The following is a 24,935-nucleotide window of genomic DNA, read 5'->3' on the forward strand; positions in this document are numbered from 1 at the left end:
GAAAGCAGAGGACGTGCAAAATGAATATTTCCCTTTCTGTCTTCCAGGATGGCTTTTTCTTGTTAAGACAGCCACTCTGGTTTAGGGATATGGACAGACCTCTCAGTGCCACGTGAATGAAAAAACATGACACAGAAACCTCGTGACAAGGAGTCTTCCAATGAGGATGCAATCTTTAACAAGGACGTGGAGTAAATGGCAGGGCCTTCACGGTTCCCATCTAAAACCAGGAGGGGGTGAAAAGCTGAATTGCTCCTTTCAAGGATCAAAACCTTGGCATGATAATTCTTATCCCAGGGACAGCGAAGGCCCAAAGAGAAGACCCCCAACCAGAGAGTTCTCCAGCTGCTGAGGGGAGAAGAGTGAGGTCCCCTGGGAGGAGAACAGAGTGACCCCAGCCTGCCTCAGGCCTTCTGCAAATTCTCTTTTCTAATATTGCCTTTGCAGTTTTGCTTGCAAAATACTTATTTTTCTCATATTAAGTTATATAATATTCATAACCAATTCTAGCCATGCAGTAAGACATTGAAATGTCTAGTTAAATATTTATGCATAAATGACAAGGCCCATTAGAAAGAAAAGCAGCGGCCAGCGGCCGACTGAAGAACTTAGACTTAGTTGTCTAAGATAGACAACTATCTTAGGGGTTGACTGAAGCCAGCGGCCCCCCCGTCCACAAGAGGCAGTGGGCAAAGGAAGCAAAGGGCCATCTTTCCCTCCCTTGTTTCCCAGTCTAATTTAGTCACCCAGACCTGAAAACATATCCTCAGAGGGTGGAGATTTTACAATTAAATAGCGTTATTCTTGGTGCCCTCTCCCCTGGTTCATCAAGCACCAGTCATTTAACACTACATACTTGACTTCCTGCCCATAGGGGACCTCCCACCTCCTGGCCCCTCTCATAGGCTCTTCCCAAGCCCTCAAATCCATGCATGAATGTTCATCCAGACTTGGTGGGGGGCTTTTCACCCTTACAAGATGGTGGAAAATTCACATTGGTTTTTTAAATTTGTGTTTCTTTTTAAAAATCCCAACCAGGGCCGGCCACGGTGGCTGACGCCTGTAATCCCAGCACTTTGGGAGGCTGAGGCAGGAGGATCACCTGAAGTCAGGAGTTCAAGACCAGCCTGGCCAACATAGTAAAATCCCGTCTGTACTAAAAATACAAAACTTAGCCAGGCGTGGTGCACGAGCCTGTAATCCCAACTACTCAGTGTTGGATACAGTGAGTTTTTTTTTTTTTTGAGACTGAGTCTCACTGTCGCCCAGGCTGGAGTGCAATGGCACGATCTCGGCTCACTGCAACCTCCGCCTCCCGGGTTCAAGCGATTCTCCTGCCTCAGTCTCCCAAGTAGCTGGGATTATGGGTGCATACCATCATGCCTGGCTAATTTTTGTATTTTTAGTAGAGACAGAGTTTCACCATGTTGGCCTGACTGGTCTCAAACTCCTGACCTCAAGTGATCTGCCCAGCTTGGCCTCCCAAAGTGCTGGGATTACAGGCATGAGCCACCACGCCCAGCCCTCTCTTTTATAGACTAAAGTTCAACATTAAAAAAAATACTTGAGGTTAAAAATGCATGAAATCCACTATACCATGGACACAATCTGCTCCAAATAGTCATGCCTACTCTTTGTCAACTGCTATTACCTTGTATACATCAGTATCTCCTGTCTTTGGTAATACCTGTCCCTCCTTCCTCAGAACTTCTTAGTGAAGTCATCCTTAGTCACTCTTCTTTTGAATCCTTATAGCATTTTATTTTCATTATTTTATTATTTAGAGACAAGGTCTTGCTCTGTCACCCAGGCTGGAGTGCAGTGGCATAATCATAGCTCACTGTAACCTTCAAGTCCTAGATTCAAGCAATCCTCCCACCTCAGCCCCCCAAGTAGCTAGGACTGTAGGTGTGCACTACCTTGCCTGGCTAATTTTTAAATGGGGGTCTCACTATGTTGCCCAGGCTGGACTTGAACTCCTGGGCTCAACTGATCGTTCTGCTTTAACCTTTTGAGTAGCTAGGACTACAGGTACATGCCACTGGAACTGCAACTTCTTTTCTGATTGTTATTTTGTCATGACTTAACTCACATTCAAGGTCTTTTCATTTATCTTTCAAATGTGATGATCTCTGTACTAGGAAACAAGTGTTCCCTTTCCATACAGCATGCAAGTTCACCATTCTCATTCCATCTTCTCTCCTGCGATCCCTTTCATCTTTATTTTAATTTTTGTAGATACAGGGTCTCACTATGTTGCCTAGGCTAGTCTTGAACTCCTGGACTCAAGTGATCCTCCTGCTTTGGTCTCCCACAGTGCTGGGACTGCAGGTGTGAGCCACCACATCCGGCCCTTTCCCTTTCTATTTTATCCCTAAAACCTAACCTCTCACTACTGACAGTCAATTCTGACTAATCTTGTTTGTTATCTGGGCCTCTTCTCTATTGTTTATCTTTATTCCATTAATAAGGTCAAAGACTCTATAGAGCCCATATCTGTTTCAATCTGGTTTGTGAATAACTAAAATTATGCTTACCTTTGGCAACTGTATAAAGACTCCAAGTTCCATTTAAATAGCAGAAAACGGAGATGACAGCTACATGCTCCATCAGCTACACCAGCCCTGTGTATAACTAAGGCTTTCTGACAATCCATACCTTGCTTTGTGATTTGGGGTAGCTGCATGTTGGCTATCCCACCACCATCCTATTCGTATTTTCAGTATCAGCTTTTCCCGAGATCGAAAAAGGTATGAATATTGATTTCAAAGTCAGGCTTATGTTTGAATGGCAGAGATTCAGTAGCTGTATAATCTTTCCAAAACTTTTAATTTATAAAATGAGCATGCTAATACCTATTTCATTAAATGAGATAATGTAAAACATCTGGACTCTAGATCAATATTTGGGACATAATAAATATTAGGCATTATTTCCTTTTTACAAAGGAAAACATGAATTGAAAAGGAAAAGTAAGGCCAGGTGTGGTGGCTCACCCCTGAAATCCCAGCACTTTGAGAGGCCAAGGTGGGCAGATCACTTGAGGTCAGGAGTTTGAGACCAGCCTGGCCAATATGGTGAAACCCTATCTCTACCAAAAATATAAAAAATTAGCTGGGTGTGCTGGTGTGTGCCTATAATCTCAGCTACTCGAGAGGCTGAGCCAGGATAATTGCTTGAATCTGGGAGGCAGAGGTTGCAGTGAGTTGAGGTGGTGCCATAGCACTCCAGCCTGGTGACAAGAGAGAAACTCTGTCTCAAAAAAAGAAAAAGAAAAGGAAAAGTAAGATAGAAAGACAACTCAGCTTCTGCAAAGACTATTCAGAAAAATGTATCTATGTCACTATAATATTAATGAAAATATTTTCTCAAAGAATGATTTTTCTTAAGAAATTAGTCAAATATTGAAGCCAATGCGATGGCCAGGGAGGGGTCAGGCACTCTATAAATTGTCGATAGGCGGGCACTCTGCCCTAGTTTCTAAGGATCATGTCTGCGAGTTAGGATTCCCGATCCAGAGACAATGGCCCTGATGAGATGGAGCCCGAAGGTGTCATCGAGAGTAACTGGAATGAGATTGTTGACAGCTTTGATGACATGAACCCCTCGGAGTCCCTTCTCCGTGGCATCTACGCCTATGGTTTTGAGAAGCCTTCTGCCATCCAGCAGCGAGCCATTCTACCTTGTATCAAGGGTTATGACATGATCGCTCAAGCCCAATCTGGGACTGGGAAAACAGCCACATTTGCCATATCGATTTTGCAGCAGATTGAATTAGATCTAAAGGCCACCCAGGCATTGGTCCTAGCACCCACTCGAGAATTGGCTCAGCAGATACAGAAGGTGGTCATGGCACTAGGAGACTACATGGGTGCCTCTTGTCACGCCTGTATTGGGGGCACCAATGTTTGTGCTGAGGTGCAGAAACTGCAGATGGAAGCTCCCCATATCATCGTGGGAACCCCTGGCCGTGTGTTCGATATGCTTAACCGGAGATACCGGTCTCCCAAATACATCAAAATGTTTGTACTGGACGAAGCTGATGAAATGTTAAGCCGTGGATTCAAGGACCAGATCTATGACATATTCCAGAAGCTCAACAGCAACACCCAGGTAGTTTTGCTGTCAGCTACAATGCCTTCTGATGTGCTTGAGGTGACCAAGAAGTTCATGAGGGACCCCATTCGGATTCTTGTCAAGAAGGAAGAGCCGACCTTGGAGGGTATCCGCCAATTCTACATCAATGTGGAACGAGAGGAATGGAAGCTGGACGCACTGTGTGACTAGTATGAAACCCTGACCATCACCCAGGCAGTCATCTTAATCAACACCCGAAGGAAGGTGGACTGGCTCACTGAGAAGATGCATGCTCGAGATTTCACTGTCTCTGCCATGCATGGAGATATGGACCAAAAGGAACGAGATGTGATCATAAGGGAGTTTCGTTCTGGCTCTAGCAGAGTTTTGATTACCACAGACCTGCTGGCCAGAGGCACTGATGTGCAGCAGGTTTCTTTAGTCATCAACTATGACCTTCCCACCAACAGGGAAAACTATATCCACAGAATCGGCCGAGGTGGACGGTTTGGCCGTAAGGGTGTGGCTATTAACATGGTGACAGAAGAAGACAAGTGGACTCTTCGAGACATAGAGACCTTCTACAACACCTCCATTGAGGAAATGCCCCTCAATGTTGCTGACCTCATCTGAGGGGCTGTCCTGCCACCTAGCCCCAGCCAGAGTTCAGTCTTAGGCGGGGCTGAGTAGTAGCGGGAGGAGGGAGGGAAGGGAGCCAAGGGATGGACATCTTGTCATTTTTTTCTTTGAATGAATGTCACTTTTTGAGGCAAAAGAAGGAACTGTGAACATTTTAGACACCCTTTTCTTTGGGGTAGGCTCTTGCCCCAGGCACCGGCTCTTCTCCCAAAAAACACTAATCCATTTCCCTAACCTAGTAACCTCCAGATCCCAGAGGCTCTCCTCACCTCAGCTGAGTTCCTTTGAAAGTGATTCAAGGGACTGTGACACTCAGCCTCATTTGCTGGACCAAATCTGGAGGGAGAACCCTGAAAACCCCTCAGTGAGACAGCCCAGGGGATTGTCCCCAGGTGGGGGGAAGCAGGGGAGAGAAAGTGGTAGCCATTTTTACATTGTTTTGTATAGTATTTATTGATTCAGGAAACAAACACAAAATTCTGAATAAAATGACTTGGAAACTGCCAAAAAAAAAAAAAAAGAAATTAGTCAAATATTGATATTGATTGATTGAGATAAGTCTTCATATTTATTGATAGAGACAGGTCTAGCTCTGTTGCCCAGGCTAGAGTGCAGGAAGGGCAGTGGTCCATCGCAGCTCACTACAGTCTCCAGCACCAGGGCTCAAGCAATTCTCTCACCTCAGCCTCCCAAGTAGCTAGAACTACAGGCATGTGCCATCACGCCTGGCTAATTTTTCTATTTCTGTTGAGACAGGGTCTTGTTATGTTGTCCAGGCTGGTCTCAAATTCCTGGCCTCAAGCTACTCTCCTGCCTCAGCCTCCCAAAGTGCTGAGATTACAGGTGTGAGCTACCACACCAGGCCAGAAGTTAGTGCAATGTTAATTAATATTCTAATTTAAACATGAGGCCTAAATTGTAACATTACATGTTTCTATTCTATTGTATTGAATTCAAATCTAGTTTCCTGCCTGTAATCCTAGCCCTTTGCAAGGCTGAGGTAGGAAGATTGCATGAGGCCAGGAGTTTGAAACCAGCCTGGGAAACATAGCAAGACCTCATCTCTAATGGGGAAAAAAAAAGTCTAATTTTCCTTTGCATAAAATGTAGTCTAAATATTGTTGAGACTTAACTTACCTAATGCAGACCTTGCCCTACCGTATTCACCACTTATTTCCTAACTGAAACAAGGCTGGGAAGGAGGCATACATAAATGAAACCAAAGACATGCCCCCAACCCTACTCTGCTTTCATTCTCCCTCCTCTAGGTCTTTCCTAAAACAACTGTCTTTTTCGAATAGTAATACAAGAACATGATATCAAATTTTTTAAATATAGTAAAATGCAACTTGATTTCCCTTCAGAGAGTCTATCTTTACACAAAATTGTATCTTTATGGTCAAGCAAATACAAATACAAATATACACAAGCACACTCCTGTCTACCCACCCACAGAATGCACAGAAATTTTTTAATGTTTCACAATAAAATGACTCGGTTTTACCACCTAAGCTATAGAGAATGTTCACCTCTCTTAACGCATTTTTTTGGCTAATGATTTTATAAAGTAAAATTTTTACATTTATTTATTTCAATCCCAAAACATAATATAATGTTCTTTAAAAGATGTGTGAGATGTCTGGAGATATATTCCAAATAAAACTAACAAAACTTTCAAAAATCTGCTTCAGTATCAACAAACGGAATGTGCTTGTTATTACACAGGAAGCAACTGTGTGTTAACAATCATATTAATTATTTAGTAACCAGGAAGAAATGCTTAAGAATTTAATATCCTAAAAATTTTGTTAATTGCATGAATAGCACAGGCATGGTGGATCACACCTGTAATCCCAGCACTGTGGGAGTCAAAGGTGGGAGGATTACATGAGCCCAGGAGTTTGAGACCAGCCTGGGCAACATAGTGAGACCTTGTTTCCACAAAATTTTTTTTAAAAATTAGCCAGGCATGGTGGTGTGCACCTGTAGTCCTCACTACTCGGGAGTCTAAGGCAGAAGGATCACTGGAGCCCAGGAGATCAAGGCTGCAGTGAGCTATGATTACACCACTGCACTCCAGCCTGGGCAACAAAGCAAGACTCTGTCTCAAACAACAACAACAACAGCAAAATGCTGGATTCAGGAATACATCCATTTTAATTTTTAAGTAATTGATGATGTAAGCACCTATTTTCCCATAATCTTACCAGGCTTTTTATAGTTTAATATGTACATCTCTTACTATGAGAATGGTTTAGAATATTTTCATATGTTTGAAGGCCATCTGCAGCCGGGTGTGGTGGCTTGTGCTTATAATCCCAGCACTTTGGGAGCCTGAGGTGGGTGGATCACCTGAGGTCAGGAGTTCGAGACCAAAGAAACCAGGCTTAGAATTTTAGTGGATGGTTTCATGTTAGATATGTTAAAGTCCTAAACTAAATTAAAAAAAAAAAAAAAAAGAGTAAAGTTGACAATAAACTAGTCAATGCAAAGAACTTACCAAAGCATAAGCCCAGAAATTACATGCGATGCCCAGTCTATAAAATACCAAGGAGGCATTACTCTTTACACTATAGAGACAGGGCTTTCTTGAGTGGGTTATTTATAGCAAAGGTTTAGTACAGTCAAAGAAATCTGTCATAAATTGCTTCAATATGCCATAACTGTGGCAATATTCTAGGTGAAATTACATGGGTAGTGCAGAAGGAGATACGCGAGAGAAACCAGCACAATGCCTGCACACTGTTGAATCTGACACTAGGAAATAAACAGCTAGTTATGAAACAAACTTAATTCTTAATGTTGGAAACAGAATAAGGCTCCATTCTTTTTGGAAAATAAAGATACCATTTAAAACAGATGGACTTTGCACAAATAACGTGAATATACTTAACATACGGAACTGTACACTTAAAAATGGTTAAGATGGCAAATTTATGTGTTTTGGAAAAAGGGATTTTTTTTCTTTTTTAAACAGAGACAGGGTCTCGCTCTGTCACCCAGGCTGGGTGGTAACTTTTGTGTTACGTGTGTTTTGTATGTATGTATCTTAACTTAAATTCTATGTTACGTGTTTTGTTTGTATGTATCTTAACTTAAATGGTTAAGATGGTAAATTTTATGTTATATGTTTTGGAAAGAGGGATTTTTTTTTTTTTTTAAAAACAGAGACAGGGTCTCACTCTGTCACCCAGGCTGGCCCAATCATAGCTCCCTGCATCCCTCAACCCCTGGGCTCAAGTGATCCTCCCACCTCAACCTCCCTGGTAGCTGGAACTTCGTGTGTATGCCACCAAGCCCAACCAATTTTTTAACTTTTTTTTGGCAGCCCAGTCAATTTTTTTAAATTTTTTAAAAAATTTTTTGTAGAGATGGGGTCTTACTATATTCTCCAGGCTGGTCTCAACTTCTGGCCTCAAGTCATCCTTCTGTCTCAGCTTCCCAAAGTATTGGGATTACAGGTGCGAGACACTGCACCTGGCTATGTTATGTGTTTTTTAACAATTAAAAAAACAACTTCAAATGAGTTTTAAATTTCCCTTATATTTTTAAATGAATAAATTTATGTGTTATCGAGTACTTACTATATATACCTGTTACCATGGAGATAGAGGTAAAATATGGATAAAACCTAATTCCTTTTTTCAAGAAGCTCAAAGCTTAAAGAGAACCAACATTCTAAACTGTTCTTCTTTTTTTCTTTTCTTTCTTTTTTTGAGACAGGGTCTCACTCAGTCACCCAGGCTGGAGCACAGTGGTGCAATCACGGCTCACTGCAGCTTTGACCTTCCAGGCTCAAACAATCCTCCCACCTCAAGCCTCCTGCATAACTCACATCACAGGCATGCACCACCATGCCCAAGTAATTTTTTGGAAGGCATAAGGTAAGACAGAGATGGGGTCTCACTATGTTGCTTAGGCTGGTCTCAAACTCCTGGGCTCAGGTGATCCTCCTGCCTCAGCGTCCCAAACTGCTGACATTACAGGCATGAGTCACAGCACCCTGCCTAAAATCTCCTTAAAAACAAAAATTGATAATAATTTTGGATCACTCAAAGTAGGTGAGTAGCCATTTACCCATCCTTTCTTGAACACGTTATCTATCTCTTCCCCCTCCTTTCCTCGCTGCAGCTCCTAGTAGTGCTTTAAAGCCTCTGATGCTTAACACGAAAAGTTCTGGGATTCAAACAGGTTTTCTGGCCACTATGAAATGGCCCCATCTTGTGTGCCTGAACAAAGAGAGTAACAATTAACAATGCTCCTGGGCATCCTGGAATAGAAGAGAGATTTCATACTGGAGGCAAAAGCAAATCTAGTCTTCCAATCTTCTTCTAAAGCCATCACCTTCATTCAGTTCAACCCAACAGTTACAACTATGCAAACCACTGGGACAAATTCTATCAAAAAGCCACCTCAAGTTCAGTCCTCATTATCTTCTCTCTTCTGGGCTCTTACAAAATCTGTCATCTAGCTGGGTGTGGTGGCTCATGCCTATAATCCCAGCATTTTGGGACGCCGAGACCAGTAGATCACAATGTTAGGAGTTCGAGACCAGCCTGACCAACATGGTGAAACCCCACCTCTACTAAAAATACAAAAATTAGGGGGTGTGGTGGCACGCACCTGTAATCCCAGCTATTCAGGAAGCTGAGGAAAGAGAATCACTAGAACCCGGGAGATGGAGGTTGCAGTGAGCTGAGATTGCGGCATTGCACTCCAGCCTGGGTGACAGAGTGAGACACCACTAAAAAAAAAAAAAAAAATTCTGTAGTCTATGCCATACAAATTGCTCTTAATCAGAGTATTCTTTGTATGGTTTGCAAAGAATTCTTGTGCCACTGGAAAACGATTTTAAAGATAATCAAGTCTTTCTATCTCCCTAAAAGAATAGGTTAATGCTTAGGTAATGAATATTCCATCAAAATATATTTATTGAGCATTTCCTATTTGTTACCACTGAATTTACAGAAATAGAATTTAAAAAGTAAAGGTTTTAATAACTGAAATTTCCTATATTCAAGCCCTATCCTCTTGGTTTCTCTCTCTCACTTTTTAATTAATTAATTTTTTCTTTTTTTAAAAATAGAGATGGGGTCTCGCTATGTTGTCGAGGCTGGTCTTGAACACTTGGCCTCAAACAATCCTCCTGCCTCAGCCTCCCAAATTGCTGGGATTACAGGCATGAGCCACTATACTTGTCCTTGTTCCGCTCAACACACTCGAATTGATCAGACTTCAGCACTCAAACTGTGAAAATCCATTTCCAAAATTCAAAGAATTTGTCAACAGCACACTTCTCCCCAAAGATGCCCTTATACGATAAGCTCCCCCATGACCAGATGTAGAGGCACAATGATTCCCATCATTTCTGAGGCAGCATTCACATCACATCTGCAAAGAACAAACAGTAGTTCTTGAATCTGAGAGAGCTAAAAAGTGAATGCAGTTGGTTGGGTTCCAACTAGGGAGAACTCAGAAGCTGAAATAATCCAGATGACTGGTATAGTTAAACAGAGTAACAAATGCAATGGAAACTCTAAGCCATATGTTTTCCAGACATTGATAGGAACCTGAGAAATAACCTCTTTGCTCAGAGAGTCCGTGGAAACCTCTGCTTTCATTTTATGTTTCATGGGGGTTAACTTTTCTTTCTACCGCTACACAGATTTTTTTATTGCACAGCAAAAGAGTCAGGGCAATCACCAGCTTCAGGGAGAATTTAAAAGGATAAGAATTAAACTCTGCTACTGAATGATTCTCTTTAGAATACTGAAGTCACAATACATTACTAAATAGCACAAAGAAAGCATACTCTGATATTTTGCATTCCTTTCACTCCACCCACCCACCCATCACCTCCACCAAAAAAAAAAAAAAAAACAAAAAAAAAGTTTAAAACAGGTTGAGCCACACACAGTATGTTTGACTTGAAAGTTTCAATGACACGGCATCTTACTTTTGCAAATTACTGGCAATTATAGAAGCTTAACAGTGACTTAAAATACAGTTACAGACTATTCTAAGGGTAAAAAGGCAGGGGGCAGAAAAACCCAAGCACTTTTTTAAAAAGACAACAAATAGATTCATGTACAAGATCTGCATCAGAAACAGTTTTCTTTCTTTGTCTTTGGTAAATGTAAAGACTTACCCTGAAGAGATTTTCTCAATCCCTGGCCCAGCTTCCACCCATATTTCTGGAGTAAACAAGTGTCCAATATTACCCTGACAGACAGAATAGAGAAACAAACAAAAAATATTCCAATAGTATATTCTTCCCTACCTAGGGACATCTCAGCAGATGATAAGAAAGAGATAATTCTACATATATGCATACAAAAGGGTGCTAATAATAGGGTAAATGCACCCAGTAAGAAGGACACTGATGTAAAAAGAAAAGTTGGCTAGTATTTTATATGGGAAGAAGATATAGGGTAAAGGTCCTTTCTGATGGCGTGCTGGGCAACTTTTGTATATAACATTTTAAAATGGAGAAAACAGGGAAAGCGAAATGGGGAAGAATACATTTATGAAGTTTTAAAATAACATTAAAAAGCATAAAATCAGCTGGATGCGGTGGCTCACACCTATAATCCCACCACTTTGAGAGGCTGAGGCTGGCAGATCACCTGAGGTCAGGAGTTCGAGACCAGTCTGACCAACATGGTGAAACCTCATCTCTACAAAAACACAAAAATTAGCCGAGCATAATGGCAGGTGCCTGTAGTCCCAGCTACTGGGGAGGCTGAGGCGGGAGAATCACTTGAACCCGGGAGGCAGAGGTTGCAGCCCAAGATCGTGCCATTGCACTCCAGCCTAGCAACAACAACAACAAAGTATAAAATCAAAGTACGTATATAGTCACATCCACCACCTAAACAGCACCACTTTAAGATTTTTGTTTTAAAGAAAATCTACATTGTGTTTAGTTGTTTTATGTGCCTGGCTTTCATGATACAAAGTAAGTTGTAAGTGTAAGACTGCCCCGCCACTAGAAATGAAAAAAACAATCAGAGCAAAATCCAGGCTAGACTTGATTGGTTTAAAAAGAAGTGTGTGTTGGACCGGGCGCGGTGGCTCAGGCCTGTAATCCCAGCACTTTGGGAGGCCGAGGCGGGTGGATCACGAGGTCAAGAGATCGAGACCATCCTGGTCAACATGGTGAAACCTTGTCTCTACTAAAAATACAAAAAATTAGCTGGGCACGGTGGCGCGTGCCTGTAACCCCAGCTACTCAGGAGGCTGAGGCAGGAGAATTGCCTGAACGCAGGAGGCGGAGGTTGCGGTGAGCCGAGATCGCGCCATTGCACTCCAGCCTGGGTAACAAAAGCAAAACTCTGTCTCAAAAAAAAAAAAAAAAAAGTGTGTGTGTGTATGTATTTGTACATATATATAATATATTTCTATATTTGTAATATATATATAATAAATACTTAACTAGCATGCAGCCAATATTAAACTGTGAAACCAAGCATAGACTGAATGATGCATTTCAACATGTTGTCTAACAAAAATGCTAAGATGTTAGAATGAAACAGGCCTAGCAATAAGTCAACAGCAAAGAACCATTAGTGCATGTAAGGGGAGAAACCAACACACATAATGTCTCATCTTCCCAGGAGCACGCTGGAAAAGGTATTTCAAAGTAAACTGCATGAAAAAATAAATGCTAGAAACAACAATTATATGTCAGCTTTTGTTTAAGGGGTCAAGGTATCGGAAACATCTGCAGCCCTTTGTCCAATTCTTTGCTTTTTTGCTTTTTCCAGTTATTGTGAAATACCAAGACAAGGCTAAAATAAGGACTAACTGTACCTGAAAAAATGATGCTATTCATCCAAAGGACAACACTGAAAAATCTGAGTACAAAGTATTCTATATGTATTAAAATGTAATTTATAGTGTTAATCTAGAAAAGATTAAAAGTCTCTAAGTAATGTTAGCAGAAAACAAGGTAAACCATTTGAAAATAACCTCCTATTTCCTGAAATCAATTTGTAAAGCTAACCCACAAATTTCTGCATTAAAACCAAATATTGCACATTAAACTGTTTGTCTTACATCTCCACATTCAATGATAAAATGTTCTCTGGAGTCATCGAGAAAGAAAAACATTATTTTACTGTTATCTTTTCTAACTAGAAGTTAGAATAAGATTAAGCCTCCCAAATGCTCTGTTTTGTTTTTAAAGCACAATTTCCTTATTTGAGTTTATGATAGCATACAACCTGGAAAACTGGGCTAAGCAGCTGATTATTTCATTAATGGGGGAAAATCAGGACACTTTTATTTTTTTTTCTGATACAGGGTTTGCTCTGTTGCCCAGGCTGGTGTACAGTGGTGCAATTATAGATAACTGCAGCCTTGACCTCCCGGGATTACAGGCATGCGTCACTACACCCAGCTAATTTTTGTATTTTTAGTAGAGATGCGGTTTCACCATGTTAATCAGGCTGGTCTCGAACTCCTGACCTTGTAATCCGCCTGCCTCAGCCTCCCAAAGTGCTGGGATTGCAGGCATGAGCCACCATGCCTGGCTGCAAGTTTTTTACGTAGGAAACAGACTACTATGTCTCAAGAGAAAACTTTGTTACAGGTATGTCTGTGACTGGATAAATATTAATTCTATACTCAATTTCATTTTAGTTGACAGTCACATTCAATTTACATCATTTAGCCACCCCGCCTTTTTTTTTTTTTTCAGACAGTTTCACTCTTGTTGCCTAGGCTGGAGTGCAATGACATGATCTTGGCTCACCACAACCTCCGCCTCCTGGGGTTCAAGCAATTCTCCTGCCTCAGCTTCCCGAGCAGCTGGGACTACAGGCACACGCCACCACGCCCAGCTAATTTTGTATTTTTAGTAGAGACGGGGTTTCACCATGTTGACCAGGATGGTTTCTCTTAACCTCGTGATCTGCCCACCTCAGCCTCCCAAAGTGCTGGGATTACAGGCATGAGCCACCACACCCGGCCCATTTAGCCCATTTTTGACAGTTACGAAATAGTAAGCCTCTTGAGTGGACTGGAAGCTTGGCTGATTGTGTATTAAAGACTACAAGCAAGATAGATGCTACTAGATGAACCTGTGCAAACAAGTTGTAAAAATTCCCAAAGCAAAAAAAATCTATAGCTCACTACAGATGACACAATGAAGACCAGAGAGAAAAGCCATATAGTAATGCTGCACCATTCAGCTCCAAGAAGCACATTATTTATAGTGCAGTCCACATAGGGTCACTGCTAAGTGTCAAATCAGCAGTCTTATAGAGTTACAGTTTGCAACTAGCAGAGTCCACAGACCTAGACAGATATGCAACATGACAAAACCCAATTATACACAAACTTCCAAATCCTTAAGATGCGCAAACGAAACATCAGCAACTGGAGTTTGAAGCCGATTTTTAAACCTGTTAGGTCATCCTGACGTCTACGATGCAGGCATTTTGCCTTCTATATAACTTAAAGTCATTCTCCCATCTGACTCCTCATCTTCTAACTATGAGAAAAGTCATAAAGGACCATCTATCCTAATTAATACCAACTAATTCTTCTGTGATGGAATCTTAGATGCAGTTATGGCTTTAGATCAAGTTTTGTTTTCTAAATATTTTATTTTTAAGTATGTGGAGGTTATAATTATAATAGCTGAGACCTAAGTATCTCATAAGGCAAGATCAATTTTAAAAATTCAAATTCAAAAAAGTTTTTCATAATAAGGATAAAATGTTAACACTTTCCAACTTCTCTTTAGTTTAGATAATCAAGTTGTTTAGCATTTCTTCCATAATTTTCCTAAAAAGATGTTTTATTCTTGAGGAAAATTTTCATTTAAAGATATTTGTCTGGTTGTAGTAAATAAGGGAAAATAAAACTTCAAAAAATATTATTAATGCTTTAGGGATGCTAACACAGCGTAGGCTATGAAGCTCCTCCTCCTCCTACCTGAACTACCACATCACAAATAATGCATATATTTATGTGTTTCAGAAGGAAATTTTCATTAGAAGTATAATTACTAATATACATTCTGAGCATGCATTTATTTATTTAAAAAATTAATTATCCAGCCTGAGTACTATATACTATTTGCTATTTTAAGTGGAGAAGGTGGCACTATTTAATAAATAAGGCATGTATCAATTCTACTCCTACTCATTGAGATTATTCAACAGTGATTACTCAATTAGACTGCCTCTGATAGTATTCTCCCTATGATATGTGCTAGAAAAAGTCCTGGACATTGTGAGAGGTAAAATAGCATTAGCTTCATATGCCACAGGAATGAATTTTCCAAAAATCTTTCAGTATAGCTCTCTAAGAAGGCTTAGAAAATGTTAAATATCATTTAATTTAGTGGTTTAACAAAATTTTGTTGAGTATAGGAATAATGAATAATAGGTTGCAAATTTTTTTTTTTTGGTTGCAAATTTCATCTAAATTTCCTGCTACTGTTAAGTATTCACAGAATTATAGCTTGTGTAAGAATATTAACCAACCATTTACCTTGTAGAATATGGTACTGGGGAGTTGATTCTGATAGCTCCGTTCTTCAACTTTGACCTGCCAATTTTAAAAATTAAAATGGAAAAATTATTTTTCAAATGCAAGATACTGATCTGGCCTACAGAATTCATTACAAAATTCTGCCTCGTGATAATACCCAAAATAATACAGAACAGGGCACAAACCAGTGATTTTTAACTTAGCAAAGTGGCCTTGGCATTTTATCCTTATGTCAAAACACAAGACCAGGCTTTCAGCGAAACCGCAGATGAGAATTCTCTGCAGCATTATCACACGCACCATCAGTTAGTGCCGTGCCTAAGTCTAGCATCATGCCAGCGCATTAAGGCAGAAGGTAATCCATGCGGTGTTCACTGGGACAGAAGGACAAAATTACGAAGTGGAGGCCGGGCGCGGTGGCTCACGCCTGTAATCCTAGCACTTTGGGAGGCCCGGCCCAGGAAGCTTCCCCACCCCACCTCGGTGAGTGACAGCGGCGTCAGCCTCTCCCAGCGCGGACTCTTCTGGCCGCCAGGTCTCCCGGCCCAGGCCTGCCAGGCCCAGAGGAAACCCCGCCGAGCGGCCGGGATGCGGCTCCTTTGGGTGGCGGCAGGAGTGGCGGGACGGTAGCCGCGCGGCCGAGGCCCTGAGGGTGCGGAGGGCCTGGGAAGGCGGCCGCCTCTTTAGGCCTCAGAGCCGCGCAGACCCGGTGCCGGTAACCGCTCTGTCCCCATCCGCCGAGACCCACTTAGTCCTGGCCTCAACGGACAAAGGCCTTAACGCGCCTGGAAGGCAAGCGGAGTCCCAAACGACGACGGGTGGAACGGTTAGCGGCCATCGGGCGTTTGGTTTTCTTGCTGCTGGAAGAGAGAAATCGTGGAACGGCAGGCCACGTTTGGCCCGTTGGAAATGCCCACCACCCTTTAGGAAGATTTACTGGCCGATTATAGAAGGCCCGTGTATATAATATGAAAAAGCTGCTGCTCTCAGGCCTGTAATCCCAGCACGGTGGAAGGCTGAGGCAGGAGGATTACCTGAGGTCTGGAGTTCGAGACCAGCCTGGCCAACATGGTTAAACCCTGTCTCTACTGAAAATACAAAAAAAATTAGCCGGGCGTGGTGGTGCGTGCCTGTAATCCCAGCTACTCGGGAGGCTGAGGTGGGAGAATCGCTTGAATCCAGGAGGCAGTGGTTGCAGTAAGTCGAAATTGTGCCATTGCCCTCCAGCCTGGGTGACAAGAACAAAACTCTGTCTCAAAAAATAAAGTAAAATGTAGTTCTAGCTGGGCAGAGTGGCTCACATTTGTAATCACTTTGGGAAGCCAAAGTGGGAAGATTGCTTGAGCCCAGGAGTTCGAGACCAGTCTGAGCAATACAGCAGGACCTTGTCTCTAGAAAAATTTTAAAATTAGCTGGGCGTGTTGGTGCATACCTGCAGTCCCAGCTATTGGACAGGCTGAAATGGGAGGATCGCTTGACCATGGGCAGTCCAGGCTGCAATGAGCTGTGTTTGCACCACTGCAGACCCCGTATCAAAAATAAAACAAAACGTCGTTTTACCTATTATAAGTCAGTCATAAACTGGGCAACAGAGCAAGACTCTGTCTCAATTAAAAAAAAAAAAATGCAGGCCAAGCATGGTGGCTCATGCCTATAATCTCAGTACTTTGGGGGGCTGAGGCGGGCAGATTATGAGATCAGGAGTTCGAAACCAACCTGGCCAACATAGTGAAACCCGTCTCTACTAAAAATACAAAAAAAAATTAGCTGGGCGTGATGCACATGCCTGTAGTCCCAGCTACTCAAGAGGCTGAAGCAGGACAATCACTTGAACCTGGGAGGCAGAGGTTACAGCGAGCTGAGATCTCACCACTGCACTCCAAACTGAGCGACAGAGCGAGACTCCATCTCAAAAAAAAAAAAAAAAAAGCCAGTTACTTTGAATGTAAGCATTTTTTCCAAAATCATTTATGTGTCTAATTCCTTCTATAAATCAATAAAATGATTAAAAAAAAAAATTCAACAAGAACATGAACAAAGAACAGAAAACTCAGAGAAGAAACACAAATGTTCCATAAACATAAAAAGATATTTAATGAAATTCATAAGTAATCAGAAAAATTCAAATTTAGATGGGATACCTTTTATTTATCCATAACATCAACAAAAAGTTGGAGAATACCCAGTGGTGAAAAGGTATGGGGAAATGAATGCTGTCATACTATGTTGATGATAGTCTAAGTTGGCACAACATTTTTTTTTTTTTGAGAAGGATTCTCACTCTGTTGCCAGGCTGAAGTGCAGTGGTGCCATCTTGGCTCACTGCAACTTCCACCTCCTGGGTTCAAGTGATTCTTCTGCCTCAGCCTCCCGAGTAGCTGGAACTACAGGTGCATGCCACCATGGCCAGCTAATTTTTGTATTTTTAGTTTTTGTATTTTCAGTAGAGACAGGGTTTCACCATGTTGGCCAGGATGGTCTCAATCTCTTAACCTCCTGATCTGCCCACCTTGGCCCCCCAAAGTGCTGGGATTATAGACATGAGCCACCACGCCTGGCCCAGTTGGCACATTTTTGAGGGCGATTAAAATTTCAAATCTACATAGTCTTCACCCCAACGATTTCATTTCTAAATATGTATTCTACAAAAATATTTGCCCATGTTCACAAAGAAGTGTGTACAAGGATTTCATTGTAGTAATGCATGCATGTAACAAGAAAACTAGACATAATCTAAACATTCATCAATGGGGAAACTATTAAACTATGATACATCCGTACTATGAAATATTATGCAGGAGTTTAAATGAATGGGGTAACCCTTTAAGTACTGGGAAGGAAATAAATCTAAGACATATCATGAAGTGAAAGAATCAAGTTGCAAGATGTTACGATTTATGTAAAGAAAAAATATTTTTCAAACCACACAACAAATCTATTTTGCTTTATGTAAATATATATGTAGGCAAATGGGTAAAAGCCTGGAAGGATATATATTAAACGCAGAGTAGCATTACCTCAGGGATGAGGGAGTAGGGCACAAGGAGGGTTCTTGTTATAGCTGTTACTTCAGTTTTGTACATTAAGAATATAATCATGGGCTGGGGGTGGTGCCTCATGCCTGTAATCCCAGCACTCTGAGAGGCCAAGGTGGGAGGATCACTTGAGCCCAGGAGTTTGAGACCAGTCTAAGCAACATAAGGCGACTCTGTCTCTACAAAAAATAAAAAATTAGGTGGGCATGGTGGCATGTATCTGTGGTCCCAGCTACTTGGGAGGCTGAGATGGGAGGATCACTTGAACCTGGGAGGTGGAGGCTGCAGTGAGCCATGATTGCACCACTGCACTCCAGCCTGGGGGACAGAGTAAGACCCTGTCTCCAAAACAAAAAGAGTAAAAAAATATACCCACGAATTGTTTGTATAACAAAAAATAAATTTAAATTGCCTCCTATTTAAATAGGAGCCTACCAAATTTAATTTTTAAATAACCATGGGATTGCCATCAACAGAGGTTGATTTGGGATATGGAGGAGAAACATGTTTTCTCAGAGGTACTGACCTCAAAATTCTGGACCAAGAAGGATCTTACAATGCAGTTAGTTTTTTGTCATATTTGGAGAGAATATACTCAGAGTTTCTCGGTCCAACTATATGCTTTCCATATGTCTTCACCAATGTAAGAAATATACTTTCCTTGGAAATTTCTGTGAAGAAACAGTTCATATCCTTGAATAGGTAGGAAAAGAATGAACAGGATAAGTAAAAGAATCCTGGCAACCTTGTGGGGGATATTCAGTTACAGAAAATAACACCTGCTTTCTAATTTCCAGAGCTATCAGCTTCCCAGTGTGCACAATTAATCAAGAAATAATGTGGGACCACTGGCACAAATGATGAGGCGTCTCCCGAAGCTTAACTTCCTATCCGTCCAATCTCTTACACAGATGATGCCAGTTAATTACTTTGAATGTTAAGTATTTTATCCAAAAGCACTTATGTGTCTAAACTAACTCCTTCTATAAATCAATACAAAAATGGTAAATAATTCAACAGAAAAAAGTGGGCAAAAGCTTATCATTATCAACAAAGAAGAAGAAAGAAACCCTAAGCCGGGTAACACCAAAGCTTTGGCCCAGAGCCCGCTGTTGAAGCACCCCAGGATTTTCCTTTCCATGCCTATCACGACCCTTCTGATTTAGCCCCTCTTCACTTTACACCTAGATGTGGCTAGACCTTTCTATTTTGTCTCCTTGAATTAAGCTTTCCCCTCTGGGGCACTCTACACATGGATTCTAAAATGGTCCTCGGCATGTCTACACTTGAACATTGAGCAAAAAAATAGAACAATCCTGTTATAACCATTTAATCTCTCTTGCTTGGAAACTTTGAATGGCTTTCCATATCTCACTGTGTAACTTTTAAACTCCTATAGCTGATCATCAAGGTTTTAACTAATCATTTCTTCACTGCTCCCTTACCTGAGTCTTTGCAGCCAGATTGGTCTATTAAATTTTCACCGTACCTGTAGCCATGCCTTCGCCTAGACTGTACTCCCATTTTTTTTCCTACTTAACAAATTATAGCTACTTTTTAAGCCCCAAGTAAAGTTGTAGCTTATCCATGTATCTTTCCCCGACCTCCACACCTCAGGATCACAGATTCTAGTGAATGATAGCACCGATGGTCTGCATTGTCTTTTAGTACTTAATTATATATACCTCCCTTTTCATGCCTATTCTTGTTTTTCCCTCCTATCATTTTCATGTTCTGGAGACACTAGCATACTTAGCCCCAGGTTGGACACAAAATGAGTGCTACATATAGAAAGCCAGGGACAACAAAGATGAGTTCTGGACAAAACTAAAGGACTGAGTAATCATGTTAACAGTCAACACTCCTACATATGCTAGGCACTCATGCAAGTATTTCATGTATTCACTCACCTGAATTTCACAACAATCTTATGAAATGGTAACTAGCATAATCCCCAGTTTAAAGATAAAGAAATTGGCTGGGCGCAGTGACTCATGCCTATAATCACAGCACCTTGGGAGGCCAAGGCAGGCGAACTGCCTGAGCTCAGGAGTTCGCAACCAGCCTGGGCAATATGATGAAAACCCATCTCTACAAAAATTCAAAAAAGTTAGCCAGGCGTGACTGTGTGCGCATGTAATCCCAGCTACTTAGGAGGCTGAGGCAGGAGAATTGCCTGAACCCAGGAAGCGGAGGTTGCAGTGAGCCAGTATCGTGCCACTGCCCTCCAGCCTGGGTGACAGAGCAAGACTCTGTCTCAAAAAAAAAAAATGAGGAAATTAAGTCACAGAGCAGAATAATTTGTTCAGGGTAACCAACCTAATAAATGACAGAACTGAATTCAAACCCAGGCAGTCTGGCTCCTGAATCCACTTTTTTTTTTTTTTTTTAACATGAGCAAGGATTTCAGAAATCAATACAGAATCAACTCTTAACCACTTAGAGCATCATCACTGAGATGGGGAGAGGGACAGTCTGCTGTAAAGAGGGTGAAGCAAACATGGGAGGAGAGCAGCAGTTAAGCAATGATGTGATGTGATAAACGAAAATGGATAAGAAAAGAAGGAAGAGCAATCACAAGTAAAAGACTGGAGAAGGGGCCCAACAGTAAAGGAGAATGAGGAGAAGGAAGAGTGGACAAGCAAAAGTGAAGCAGAAAGTCAGTTGTCAGTGCGGTCTGGGGAAGATAAAGAAGGCCCAGGAAGGCCTCCAGGAAAAGGCTGCCATGTCAGGCAGGACACAGAGGACAATGGAGGAAAGGTGATGCTTACAAGATGGTGAAGGTGCCGTTGTAGGTGTTGGGCTCTGGCACAGGCACTTGGTAGAGTCTCTGCTTTGGGCTGAGATCAATACACGACATGACAGCGTCTCATCTCCGCAGGTACAGAGCTCACATATGTTGGTGCTTGTGAAGGCCTTCTGTTCCTCTGGTGCAATTAAAATCTTATTTGGGGTGTAACTTTCAGACTGCACTAATGAATCCTGAGTAGGTCCTAGATCAGTAGGTGGACCTGTGACTTCAGTCAGGTTTTGATGCCGAGTCTGAACCTGGTCCGGACGAGGAACTGTAGTCTTCTCCAGGGCTGTAGAATGTCCAGTCTCTGTAGTGGGTTCTGGAGTTACAGGAAGCCCCAGGTCTGGAGGCTGAGTTGAGGTCTCCTCCATGGTTGGAGACGGTTTAACCTCTGTAGTAGGTTCTGTAGTTATGGTAAGTTCCGGATCCAGAGATTGAACTGTGACTTGAGTCAGGTTTGAATGCTGAGTCTGACCCTTGTCTGAAGGTGGAAGTGTCACCTCAGGGTGCTTTGGAGGAGGAGCTGTAGCAGTCAGGGCTGTGGAAGGTTCAAGCTCTGTAGTGGATTCAGGAGTGACGGCAAGCCCAGGTCCAGAGACTGAACTGTGACACTGGGTGATATTGGACACTGAACTGACCCTGACCTGGTGTTGGCATGGACATCTCATAATACACAGGAGGTTGAGCTACAACCTCCCTAGGTAGCTCTGGAGGCTGAGTTGGGGTCTTCTGCATGGTGGGCAGAATGCAGACAGAATGCACATTACAGCCATTTATTCCAAAGTGTTGCCATTTTCGCTAAACTTTTTATCTCCTTTGTTGCATGTTTGATCATTAATTCACCACCCTATTAGGTAGGGGCTGTCTGGGAATAAGCCAGGACTCCAAATTTTCTGTAGGAGGGGTTTTGGGGGGTGAGCAATTCAGTCTGGGAGAGAAGAGCCTTTTGCACTAGCCTGGGAGGAGGCTGAACTGTCATCCTGCCTTGACTAACAGACCCATTACCCTAGAATTTACAGCGCCACCCTTCAGAGGTCTACCCTGTGTGTACGCATGGAGAAGATGCTTAACTTGTTAAAGTCAGTATGTTAAATAATTTCCTGAAATGCGACTATAACTAGAACCCAGATGACTTCCCCCACATTCTTTTTTTTTTTGAGACTGAGTCTCACTCTGTCACCCAGAATGGAGTACAGTGGGCCAATCTCAGCTCACTGTAACCTCCGCCTCCTGGATTCAAGCCATTCTCCTGCCTCAGTCTCCTGAGTAGCTGAAATTACAGGTGCCCGCCACCATGCCCCACTAATTTTTTTGTATTTTTAGTAGAGACAGGGTTTCATTATGTTGGCCAGGCTGGTTTTGAACTCCTGACCTTGTGGTCCGCCTGCCTTGGGTGCCAGCATCTGGCAAGGGGAATGCAGTAGTGCCCAAACAGGGATGCTAGCGACCCTGCATCCCCAAAGGGGGTGTTAAAGCATGCTAACAGCTCCTTCAGTCCTGCTGTCCACAGCCTGACAAATAGGGGCATGTGTCTCCCAGTGGCTCCCTCTCCCACTGCTTGGTGAGTGGGAGGGGAATGCTACAGGGTTACAGCTCTGTTCACACTTGAAGTTTGGCAGGTCTTGAGTTCTCCCACCTCCATCCCCACTCATCATAAAAGGATCCCTTGAGTAGGACTTACAACTTTCAAAATGCTTTCACACGTTCAAGTCTTAAAGGCAGGGCAAGCAGAGCGCATGCAGAGGTGGGGCCATCCCGGCACCCGCTGTTGTCTCCCCCTGCCCAAGCCCAAGAATGATTCTGAGCTCAGTGCAAGTCTAATGATACTTTAGATGGACCCCCTTAGTTTTCCAAACACTTTCTCAGAATATTTCATCTGATCATCATATTAAAATACAAAAAATTAGGCTGGTCACGGTGGCTCACACCTGAAATCCCAGCACTTTGGGAGGCCAAGGCTGGTGGATCACTTGAAGTCAGGAGTTCGAGACCAGTCTGGGCAACATGGTGAAACCCTGTTTCTATTAAAAATACAAAAAATAAGCCAGGTGTGGTGGCGGGTGCCTGTAACCCCAGCTACTTGGGAGACTGAGGCAGGAGAATCACTTAAACGCTGGAGGCAGAGGTTGCAGTGAGCCGAGATCAGCCATTGCACTCCAGCTTGGGCAACAAGAGTGAAATTCCATCTTGGAAAAAAAAATACAAAGAATTAGCCGGGCATGGTGGTACAAAAGTAATTGCAGTTTTGTTATTACTTTTAATGGCAAAAATCACAGTACTTTTGCACTATCCTAATGGTTCTTTGAGGTTGGCAAAGTTGAAATTCGCATCCCATTTCAAGAATAAAGGAAACTGAAGCTCAGAGCATTGAATGATTCTCCCAGGCCCCTCTACAATGTAGCCCTTCTGAGAAGATCTCGTCAGAACTTCAGCTCTGCCCAACCACCAATGAGAGAATAAGAGCTAACGTTTACGGAACGGCTCACCTGGTGCAGGCAGTGCTAGCGCCTCATATGTGCTGAATTAGCTCTTCATCCAAATTAACTCTTCATCTTCGGCACCCAAACATATTTCTTCTGAGGCTTCATGGCCTCTCAGCCTTCATAGAATTCAAGAGAGTTGTGACCTTGCTCTGGATTAACTGTTCATCTAAATTAACTCTTCATCCTCAAAATCCAAATATATGATTCATAGGCAGTTCCACGGCAAACACAAACACCACAAAATGAGGAAATGTACAGTAAAGTGCCAGGCACGCAAGAGTTTCTGGAATAAATTCCCTTCTGGCCCAGTCTTTGCAATCCAGATTGTCAGTTTCTGGGGAAAATAACATGAGCAGGTAGAAAGGAAGTGGTTATCTTTACCTGCTGTTGGATTCTCAATGATGTCAGTCCAAACACGCTTCTTGGGCACTTATCCTGGGCCCAGGCAAGTAGCTTTGAAGATGCAGAAGACAAGAACTAGTGGCATTTACAGTGCCTACTGTGGAGCCAGTGAGGCAAGATAAAATCACATGAGGCCGGGCTCAGTGGGCCACACCTGTAATCCCAAATCCCGCTTTGGGAGGCTGAGCCAGGTGGATCACTTGAGGTCAGGAGTTTAAGACCAGCCTGGCCAACATGGCAAAACCCCGTCTCTACTAAAAATGCAACAATTAGCCAGGTGTGGTTGTGGGCGCCTGTCATCCCAGCTACTCAGGAGGCTGAGGGACAAGAATCACTTGAACCCGAGCAGCAGAGGTTGCAGTGAACCGAGATCGTGCCAGTGCACCCTGGCCTGGGCAACATAGTGAGACTCCATCTCAAAAATAAAAAAAGAAATCACCAGAAAGGGAGGCAGGAGAATCACTTGAACCCAGGAGGTGGAGGTTGCAGTGAGCCGAGATTGTGCCACTGCACTCCAGCATGGGTGACAGAGCAAGACTCTGACTCAAAAAATAAGAATAATAATTTCACTTGTTGTTACTTTTTTAGTGTGGCTACATTAAAATTTTAAATTACACATGAGATTTACATCATATTTCTATGGGACAGTGCTGGTTTCAAATAATGATCAATCAACTTTTTTTTTTTTTTTTAGACAGGGTCTCACTCTGTCACCCAAGCTGGAGTGCAGTGGCGCAATCTTGGCTCATGGCAAGCTCTGCCTCCCAGATTCAAGTGATTCTTCTGCCTCAGCCTCCTGAGTAGCTAGGATTACAGGCATGTGCCACCACACCCGGCTAATTTTTGTAGTTTTTAGTAGAGATGGGGGTTTCACCATGTTGGCCAGGCTGGTCTCAAACTCCTGACATCCAGTGATCTGCCCACCTCAGCCTCCCAAAGTGCTGGGATTACAGGTGTGAGCCACTGCACCCAGCCTGTCAACGTGTTTTAGATGCTTAACTA

General features: G+C 42.5%; 2 pseudogenes; one reads left to right on the forward strand and one right to left on the reverse strand.

The window, feature by feature from the left end:
• Positions 1-3,522: 3,522 nt before the first annotated feature.
• On the forward strand, positions 3,523-4,741 carry LOC110568213 (eukaryotic initiation factor 4A-I-like; annotated as a pseudogene).
• A 5,287-nt stretch (positions 4,742-10,028) lies between these two features.
• On the reverse strand, positions 10,029-22,690 carry LOC105717077 (leucine-rich repeat-containing protein 37A-like; annotated as a pseudogene).
• Positions 22,691-24,935: the final 2,245 nt, after the last annotated feature.

The sequence above is a fragment of the Aotus nancymaae genome, unplaced genomic scaffold, assembly GCF_030222135.1.
Source record: "Aotus nancymaae isolate 86718 unplaced genomic scaffold, 86718_ANA_hifiasm-v0.15.2.pri h1tg000072l, whole genome shotgun sequence".
NCBI lineage: Eukaryota > Metazoa > Chordata > Mammalia > Primates > Aotidae > Aotus > Aotus nancymaae.